This window comes from Sphaerodactylus townsendi, linkage group LG02, assembly GCF_021028975.2.
Source record: "Sphaerodactylus townsendi isolate TG3544 linkage group LG02, MPM_Stown_v2.3, whole genome shotgun sequence".
Lineage (NCBI taxonomy): Eukaryota > Metazoa > Chordata > Lepidosauria > Squamata > Sphaerodactylidae > Sphaerodactylus > Sphaerodactylus townsendi.
This window is the reverse complement of record NC_059426.1, coordinates 142,512,677-142,523,296: the sequence shown is the minus strand read 5'-3', so window position 1 is coordinate 142,523,296 and position 10,620 is coordinate 142,512,677.

Genomic DNA, 10,620 nt, shown 5'->3' with positions numbered 1-10,620 from the left:
AAAGGGAAAGGAGCTTGTAAGCCACCTTGAGTCTCCTTACAGGAGAAAAAGGTGGGATATAAATCCAAACTCTTCTTCTATTTGTTGATTTTCAAAAACATCTGGTTGGGCAGCACAGAAAACAGAATGCTGGAATAGATGGGTGCCAAGGACATAGTTTGTCTAGGGCAGTAAAAAAGTTGGGTGAGCCCCAGATGGGTTATTATGCAAAGTTTATTTGGACTTGTGGGTCAGCATACCAAAACGATTGGGAACTACTGCCTTAATGGACACACTGAACAGAATGTACTAGAAACAAATAACAGGAATGCCCTATTGAAAAAGATAGAGAAATCCAGAGCACAGATTTGACTCCCATGGACTGTCATTCCACTCTGGGGGCAATCATTCCTGTCCCAAAGCAGTCATTCCACTCTTCAGGCTGCCATTCCAGGCACAGAGCAGGTTTCTCTAAATCTGTTTTGCATTTTCTTTGCAACTTTGTGTGCTGTAATATATTTCAGTGGCGCTCATGCAAGTCAATTGGAATTCTTCTTTTCAGTGGGCATTCCTGTCATTTGTTTTAGTACAGCCCTCATTAACTGGTGTACAGATTCACATTATGCTGTTGTAAGTCTAGCAAGATTTTTCCGCCACACTAATTTTGAAAAAGCAGAGTAACTTTGCATTGTGTCAGACAGTTAAATGAACTGTAAACATGTTCAATACAGGAGGATGTGATCTGTGCCAAAAAGGAACAGGGTCAAGGTGTGTCAGCTCTCTGTCCCAAACAGATTATTTGACTTTTCATGCTAATGCATACAATATAATTTGTACTTCTGCCAGCATTTGGAGGGGGGGAGTGTCACCCAGATGTCGACATCTGTTATTTTGATATACATTACACAAGCAGTACACTCTTAGGTATGTTTACTTGAAAATGAGTCCTCCTGAGTTCAGCTTGCTCTCTTGTAAGTGTATTTAGAGCTGCAACTTTTGCTATAAGTATTTTTACAGTTTATCTGAATTCCTTTTCTTCTTTAATCCTGGTACCTGTTAGGTTGCTGGGAGCGGGGGATGGGGTGGGGAGGGACGGACACAATTCTAATAATTTGCAAATGAGTCCAGTTATCAATGGGAGCTGTAAAACAGTGGCTCAAATAAAAGGCACAAGAGGAATTTTGTCAGAGATTAATTTTAATCCAGCATTTCTTGGTTCCAGAACCCAATTGCCAGTGCCTAAATTGAGCCCAACAGTGCCCCTTTATATCATCACAAATTGCCACCCATTTGGTTTTTAAGTGACAAGGCATAAATTGACTTTTATAGATGAGACATCAAATTATGTTCTGGTAACATGGTGTAAAATGACAGCTATCAAGAACCTATAAAGCAGAATGTTAAATAATTCCTTGCACATATCTATTGTATGAGCAAGAAACAAATTTGCCATTACAAATTTGCCATTACAAATTCACCATTACTTGTCTGCCATTTAGCTAAGAAAGTTCCCCTCTCAAATTGAATGTGTTAAAAAAATTAATATATTTATAGCCCACCTTTCCTTGTGGCTCAAGGTAGTTCACAAATAAGGACAGTACATGACAAAACGAAATTCTGGATCCAAGCCATGGTGACAAGTCTAGATTAATGTAATATACTCTACATGGATCTCCCCTCAAAACCAACTTGAAGACTCTAGTTAGTACAGAATGCCATAGCTCAGTTATTATCAGTGGTGAGGTGGAAAGTTTGGGGATAGGACGGTATATCAAATTAAATAAATAATAATAATATTACATCTTTTCACTGTCCGCCCATCAGTTACCAAGCTCAATTCAAGGTATTGACTACATTTCAGTAAGTCCTTCATGTCCTTGAACTCTCATATCTGCAAGATCACCTTTCCACCTACGTCCCCTTACAATACTATAACTCGCCTGAGCAGGACCCGCTGCAGTCTGCAAATGGACAAAATCATCAACTGCCCCTACATATATTTCTCTGTTGTGGCCCCCACCCTTGTGGAAAGGCCTTCATGAAAAGGTCAAGAAGGCTCCCCCACCTCTGGAATTTCACAAACTGTGTAAAGAAGAATTGTTCAGTAGAACATTTTTATAAATCAAACAGGGCTACCCCATAATAGACTGGCCCAGGAAAATGCATCATGTCTCTACTTATGTAATACCATTGTTTAGCATATTATGATTAATACTTGCCAGAAAAGAAATGCCAAGTATGGAGACAAAATAAAAATTGAAAGATATTATATAAATCAACTGACACCCCGCCCCAAAATGGAGAAAGAATAAGATTAAAGTGAAAAATACAGAAAGAAAATGATTAATAATCCAATATGTCATTAATCATGCAATATATCAAAATGAAAAAATAAACCAAAGAACATAAGCATGGTGGTATCTGTGCAATAAGACCATAAATAGAAGGAATACAATAAAGTGGAATGGAATGACATCTGCTATTAAGTGGTTGCAATGTACAATCTTCCTCAGATCCAGAATATATTCTCTTTTTTTTCTGTTTCCTCATCTTTACCAAATTTATGTATTGAAAAATTCTTCGTAATGAATTAGCTAGCAGGCTTTCCTTTTGAGAAGCCAAAGCAATACATAACTGGGAGTAATCAGTTCTATGTTCCCTCTCAAGCAACTAAAGATCTGAGTTGTTCGGTGCTTACTCATATGGCAGTTTTGCTTCAAATTTCTGCTATTCAAGTTCTATTTCATTCCATATTAGCTGTATCATCCTACTGAGGATTGTTTACTCATTACGAAAAGAAATCCTTCTGCCTTTCAGATTTATGTTCGCTGCTTATATTCATTCTACTTGGTTCATAAATCAGCAGCTAGATGGGTCTCTCGCCTCTCTTCATTGCTGCTCTTCTTGTAGGTTTGGGCATTTCTTTCAGCTGAATGTAACTAACTGACAAAGTAAGGTTTGGCTCATGAATATTTATGCCACAATAAATTTGTTAGTATTCAAGTTGTCACAAGACTCTGCCATTTTATCTTGGTTTATCTAAATGCTGATATTATCCCCACCTAATGAATAATTTCCAAGTGTTACTATGGTGTTGTAATATAATTATCAGAAAACAGGTAACAATCCTTTCAGATTCAGTCAGGTGCAATGAATCCAAAACATGCAGGCCATAAGAGCATCCAAAGAGGCCTGCTGGATCAGACCAGTGGTTCTTTTAGTTCAGTATCCTAACTTCACTAGAGGGCCAACAAACATGATGCTGCCTCCCAGCACTGTTGTTCAGAAGTTTATTGCCTTTGTTTATGGACTAACCAAGCATGGCTAGTCACCACTGATAGCCATCTCTTCTTTGAATCTAAGTCACTTTTGAAGTAATCTAAGAATCTAAGTCACTTTTGAAGTAATCTATAATGGTGCTTATCACTACAGCCTGTAAATCCAGCAGTTTAATTACTCATAAAAGAATTTTCTTTTGTCTTGTCTTGAATCTATTGCCCATTAACTTCATTGAGTGCTCCCAAGTTCTAGTGTTTTGGGAACGGCAGATGGCAAGACAACCATGGGAGAATTTGTGGTTATGGCCCCGGTTCTGTTTTGTTGATGGGAAGCAATTAGGACAGTACATAAAACTTAACAAACGTCTTCATTTCTTTCTAAGCAATAATCTCACCATATTGGTTCTTAGTTCCATTAACATCTTTTTTAGTGGGTTCATGGATCAAATTCAGTAGACTGGACTTGTCATAATGCCAGTAAATACATGTACAGAAAGAAAGAGGGAGTCCAAAGCTATTAAGACTCTTATTTTGGACAAATATAGAGACCAGGGTACCCAACCCACCTTTTAGATTATAGAACAAGTTAACCTATATAAGGTAAGTCTTCTTATAAGGCTGTTAGTAAGCAAGGCTCACAGGAATTAGATGTGGGGAAGATGCTTAGATATAGGGAAGATGTTCAGCTCCAGATCTGATTTTTTTTTTCACACCATTGCAAGAACCAGGAGCTAATATTGTGTAGGTTCTTGCTTCAGGCAGTATCATAGGCACAGAAGAAGCCAGAAGGAGCTCTCTTGCTTCTTGCCAGTTGTGTCACAGGCCCTGGAAATCTAGAATCTAGGATAACATTAATTATCTACAAAGTGTTCAAATAATCTTTATCTTCCTCTTTGGAGGTTTTTAAACAGAGACTGGATGGCCATCTGTCAGGAGAGCTTTGATTGTGGGTTCCTGCATGGCAATATCCTAACTCATTGGATAGCCTTTGTGGTCTCTTCCAAATCTATGGGTGATTATTCACTGATGCTCTGCCCCACAGTGAGGGTAAGTTTCCTCAGGGGCAGAGATCTCCATTCAGACATGCTCCCACTTATGGTGCCAAAGATCCAGGAAGCCCCACAGTTGCTGAGTGTGGGAAAACCATGGGGTTTCCCCTCGCTTTGTGGTTTCACTCCTTCTAGTCTTCCTGCCCCTCACCCACCTCCTCACAGCGATAGACAGCCAGCATTTCCCACCTCCCCAAAAAACAATGATAATGAGCCTACACAATACCGATATAAGGAATATTGATATAAAATGTAAAGGGCTCAAGAATACTGTGTTGGATGGAGAGTAACTTGAAAGTGGGGGCAGGCAAGCTGTGCAAGCTGCACAGCAGGCAGTGGGGCTCGTCCTCGTGTGTAAACAAGGAAATACGAGGAGACCCCATGTGCTGGCTAGGCAAGGCTGGCATGCTGCCATGACAACGTGGCACTGTGGAGGCTCAGAGACCTTGGGTTGCAGGAGCTGCAGCATGGCCCAAGATTGGGAGCCATCCCCTCAGCAGTCCAAGCTGATAAGCAGCAAATAGAGTTCAAACACAGGTGAGTCAGGCCAGTGGAAGAATCCAGGAAGCAGAGTCGAGCAAGTCAAAGAGACAAATGCCTAAGAACATACCTAAGGGGAGTAGCTGAAGTCAAGATCATTACAAACTGGTCCAAAGTCATTGTGGGGTCAAAAAACAAAGTAGTGGAGTGCAGTAAGCATCAGAAAATAGCATATTGCATCCTCATTAAATCCATCTGGGCTGCCTGCATGGGAGAGCTCCTGCAAAGACTCAGTATGCTATGCTGCACAGGTCAGCTCTACAAATGTGCCGACTGTCTTTTCTCCCTCAGCAGCCCTAAGTTTCTGCTTACAGTGTTGTGCTGTATCAGGGGAGCCTGAAGAACTGTCAGTATCTTGCCCAGTACTTTTAATAAACTCTGAGCTGGACGCCTGTGACTGTAAATCTTCCACCTCTGTTGACACAGCTGGCTCACTCCTCGGAGGCTCAAATAAGTCTTCCTCCAGTGAACGCTCAGCCTCAGCGGGGCATGGGTGGAGCATGATATCCCACTGTGAAGGCAATGTGGGGCAAGGAGCATCGTGGGACACATTCCATGCATAATGGGCCTATGATTCTATGGATGTCCAAATACAACACACTTAATGGAGAACTACGGCCTTGTTCTATGATTTGCTCAAAAATATTTTTAGAACACTTATTAGATTTTTATCCTACCCTTCCTCCAAGGATCTCAGGGTTACACACACACACACACACTGTCTCTTTCACTCTGTCCCTTCATTTTATCCTCCCAATAACCTAGGAAGTGTTGAGTCTCTGACCCAAGGTTATCCAGTAAAGTTCACAGCTGCTTTGGGAACTGAACCTAGACTCTGTGGCTATTGTCCAACTACTACTCCACAGTGGTTCTCTTTTGCTGGTCTCTGGGGATGACATCTTCAGTAAAGGGGGAGCAGTTACCATCGTTGAAATTCCTGTATGTGATAGATGCCTGGTTCACTCAGGCATTTGTAAGAGGTTTCATGCCCTGCAAGTTTATTCTTCTAATTGTTCTGCTCCCCAGGTGGTTATTTAGGTGCCTGCGCCCGGCCAAAGCAGAATGTAAGACTCACTGACTCAGTTAACAGTTCAATACTTAAAGCTTTAATTGTAACAATGTTGACAGACCCTGACTCCTCCCGGGTCTAACTAAATAAAGGTTACTTTGTTGCAGAAACTTTCTGGAGTCTGGAATTTATTGTAAATACTGTGAGACTATAACATCTATAACTGTTTAACTTAAATACTGTGAATCTATAACATCTTTGACTGTTTAACTTAAATACTGTGAGCCTATAACATCTTGGACTGTCTAACTTGTTGCTGTCACCCAGCTTCCGTTGGCACCTAACTGTTGCAGTCACCCAGCTTCCGTTGGCCCCTAACTGCCAAATCAGACAGGTTGCTGGGTAATAACTGCCGTAGAACACCAGCCCTAGGGCTTTTAAAGGGACAGAACTAAATTGGTTCCTCCCACTGAATACTGTACAAAACATAGCTAAACCTATACTAACTGTGGGGAAACTAAAGGAAATAAACAAAGGCTCTGTGGGGCATGACACTCAGCTTAAACTTCCTCTGGAAGTTTTACCTTTATCAACTTCCATTAACTATACTTAACTATTCTTACTGTACTACTCTTAATCACTATCTATCCCTAATACATAATATCAACTATGCTAACTGTAAACTTCTATGCTAACTATAACTATAAACTTCTAACAATCTTGACTGCAGAATTCAAACTGCTTGTGGTTCACTGCTTGTGGTTCAACCTTCACGAACTCTGAATAAAGAAGAATCTCCATCCTCATTCTTAAAATCAGGGTTAAAGTCATTAAGTAGCAGAAAATGGACGTCTTCCACAACACATTTACCCACCGCCATAAAGAGAGGAGTCTCTTCTTTCATGTTTGTCTGTTTCCACACTGTTGTGTCTGAAGTTTTCAGAGTTATTTCTAGAGTATGTTTGGTGAGTTGAGCTGTCGCGATCATAAAGGAAGGCAGCCAACTCCGGCTTCGTTCCTGGAAAGCTGAACTGTGGCTTATCAATTTCAGCAAAGTCTCTTCTTCACCTGTTGCGTTAGTTGTCTTTATTTTAACCTTACACACTTTGTGGTCCTCTCCTGAACTACTTCTATCACAATGTCCAATGGCCAGAACCTCCGCGGGAGATTCTTTTTCTTCATCAAGACCACGCCTCCTACTTGAAGATCTGGTTGGGGTTCTTCCCATTTGCTTTTTTTTTGTAACAATGGCAAATATTCTCCTCCATCTCTTTCCAGAATGCATTAGCCAAAGACTGCACCTGTTGCCATTGTTTGTAGTGTATTCCTTTTAAATCTGAGGCTATAGTTATATCGGTCCACTCTGGAGTATTAAAAGTTAACAAAGTTGCTGGTGTTAAAATGCTTGGATTTTCTGTGTCCAATGAAATTGGCGTTAAAGGCTGACTATTGACTATAGAGACTACCTCTGCCATCAATGTAACTAAGACTTCGTGTGCAAGATTGCTAACATTCAAAGGCATAGCATCCAGGAGTCTTTTTATTATCCCTATCACTCTCTCCCATGCTCCTCCCATATGGGACACATGTGGTGGATTGAAAAGCCATTTGCAGCCTCCCTGCTTTAGAAATTCTTTTGTGTTTCTGAGAGAGGATATTTTCATTTTTACTTTCTGTTTGTGTTGACCTGTTATTTTCTCGAACTTGTCCAGAACAACATTCGATTCTGTGACATGTCTGGAACACCTCTCGAAGTGCCAACTGTTTACTATGAGCTCATCTTCTGGATCTGTGATGTGATTTGGGCAGTCCAACATCTGCGTGGGTCGTCCATTTGGCATAAACCCCATGCAGAAGGTGTGTGCATGTTCAGGTATTCTTTTGTGGTTCAAACAAACTGGGCCTAGAATGGTCCACCCCAGCCCTAACCTCTGAGCAAATGGCATTCCTGGGGGGGACCTTTCACTTGTTCTTTGACTACTTAACAATCTCTGGACAATCTGTGCCGATAAGCAGCAGAATCCAGCATTTGGGTCAAGCTCTGGTATCTTGTCTGCTATAGACTCCAGGTGCTTGTGACAGCGTATGCGATGCTTCTGTTGATTTGTCTTTCGTCTTTAGGAATATGTTGACATTCAAGGAGAGGTAGGTAGTTTTAAATTGCTCTTTCCCATCAGTTGATTGTAGAACAAATCCTGGTGCTGTTCTTCCTGTCATGATTTGATTTTACCACATGTGGTCATGACATATTCTATCTCTTCTGAGTGTATGTTAAACATCTCAAAAAAACTCTGGAGTGGCTAATGAAGCACGCCAGCGCCTAATACCACATACAGCACGCTGGGCTTGATGCGGTGAAGCTTTGGAGTAAACATCTGCAGACAACCGGATGGCAAGTAATGTATCTTTTGTTCCATCGCGACATGGCAGTGCATGTCGCTGTTGCCGCTCTGTCCTCCTTTGGTTGTGATGGTTTCTCCAGGATATTTTCTGCCTCTTTGGTCTCTTTCTTTGGTAACTGAAGTGGTTTTGTGCGATGTAATGCTGAACAATGCTGTTCACTGGAGCATTCTTGGCACTTTACCTTTCTTTTGCATTCAAGGTCTCTTATGGTTCTTGAAAGAGCAACATTTAAAACACAGTTTCTGCTGCTTTATGTAGGACAGGCGCTCTTCATAAGGCATTTCTCTGAACTCTTTGCAGTCATTGAGGTTGTGCAATTTTTTTATGAACTGGACACATAATTTCCAATGGCTCACTTGAGAATTGTTTAACTGAGTTTGTATTTGTCTCTGTCTTCCTAACCATAACTTGAGGTTTACCTTTAAACTCTTGGAACGACTTCTTCTCTAACACCTTGGTACAAAGAAGCTTAATCCTGTTTGAGGATCATTTCTTTCTTTAGCCATTCTTGATATAAATCTTACAAGATATGAATATGGTGGATACCTTTGCTGATGGTTCTCTTTGTAATTAAAAACTTCTTTACCCCGTTGCTCTTTCAGGGGAAGGGCAACTTGTCGATAACTTCTCCTTGGGTCAAATGCTGATCCAAACATGCAAGTCCTGGCAGCTCGGGTTTTTTGCAGACTCCATCTCTGAAAGCAGATCTTCAAATCTCCACAGTTTCTTGCAATCTTTCATTGCAAGTCAGAAAGGATTTTAAGCCTTTGTAGAAGCTGAAGCTTCTATTTCTGAAGATGCTCCATATCTTTCGCCTAATCTACTCCATGCTCGCTCTAAAGCCATGAGGGTTTCTTACATGTGCTGCATAGACTCTTCTTATTTCATACGACGATGTTGTTCCCAACCAAGCTATAAGCAAGGTCAGCTCTTCCTCGACATCTAGTTTCAGGTCTTTGAGAGCTCTCTGAATGTAATTTTCCAAAGTAAGTAGTCTTCTGGCTTATCAGAAAATCCTGAATGCCTCCTGTATGCTAAATCTCTTCTAGGATTTCTGGAAAGGGTAGCTTTCAAAACATCTGACAAATTTGGGATGTCAGTTGCATAATGGGATTTGTTGCCTGATGATGCGGAGTAGAGTATAACTGTGAAGCTGATACTCCAGGTACAACTGTGTCTTCAGGAGACTTCTGCTCCTGTTCAAAACTGTAGAGTCGAAAATTGGGCATCCCAACTGGATTTTGTAAAGGTTTTCCTCCCCTCATTCTGTTCATTTGCTAACTGACTTTGCTTGTTGATTACTTGGGGCAGCTCCTTTTGTGGTACTGTCTGCTGACTCACCACTACTGGTGCAACCATGCTATGCTGTGGTTGGAACTGGACCATGGATTGCTGCACTCTGGACATCTGGGACATTAGTTCTGCTGGATTCTGCAGCTGCCAGATGTTCTGTCACTCTGAATTCTTTTCCGGAATCAGCAGTCACTTCTCTCAAAGTTGGATGACTGTTGGATTAAATAGGAAGATACCTTCATCATAGGGTCTTCTTCCTCTCATTTCCTCACAGAGCCGAAGGTAAATAAACTCTCTTTAAGGCCTTGCTCCAAAACTTGAGCTCTCGTTATCAGCTTTTCTGCCTTTGCTCTTTGTTTTAGTGTTGACAAGGCTGCTTCTACTTTGCTTGTCGAGCCTCTTCCTGAGCTTTCAACTGGGCTTGCTGTGCCTGATGGGCCGCTTCCTGGGCTTTTAACTGTGCCTGATGGGCTGCTTCCTGGGCTTTTAACTGTGCCTGACGGGCCGCTTCCTGGGCTTTTAACTGTGCCTGACGAGCCGCTTTGTTCTTTAATGATTTCTTCTTTTCGCTTTTAAGAAATCTACTTGTTTTGCAGCCAGCTGCATCAGCTTTGGCTTCCAGGATCTTCATTTCCATAGCCACTCTTTTGGGACGACTACAAGAGGCACTGCTATATAATTTGAGCCTGACTTAGTGCTTCTTGTTCTGTGGGATGTGGGAAGACGAGGTTTTAGTTGCAGATTTACTGCCACACTTGCTTGGCACTTCAGGTGTAACCTTTCTTGGAATGTGAGGTGACATTCCTCTTCCTATTCCTCTGCGGGGATGCAGGTTCACAGTTGGTTTGGTGGATTGTTCTTCTTGTAAGGATCTCTGATTGTTGACTTGCTTGCAATCCCTGAAACTTGCTGGATAAACCACACATAATGTTGTTAAAGAAGTTTGCCTTTTCTCTGATCCTTCTCCATCTTTGTCTTGATATTCAAGGCTTCTGATGTATTCATACTTCTAGGAGGGAAATCAGATCTCCTAGCTGCTGACCTTTCCATAAAGGTACCGCTGTTGTAA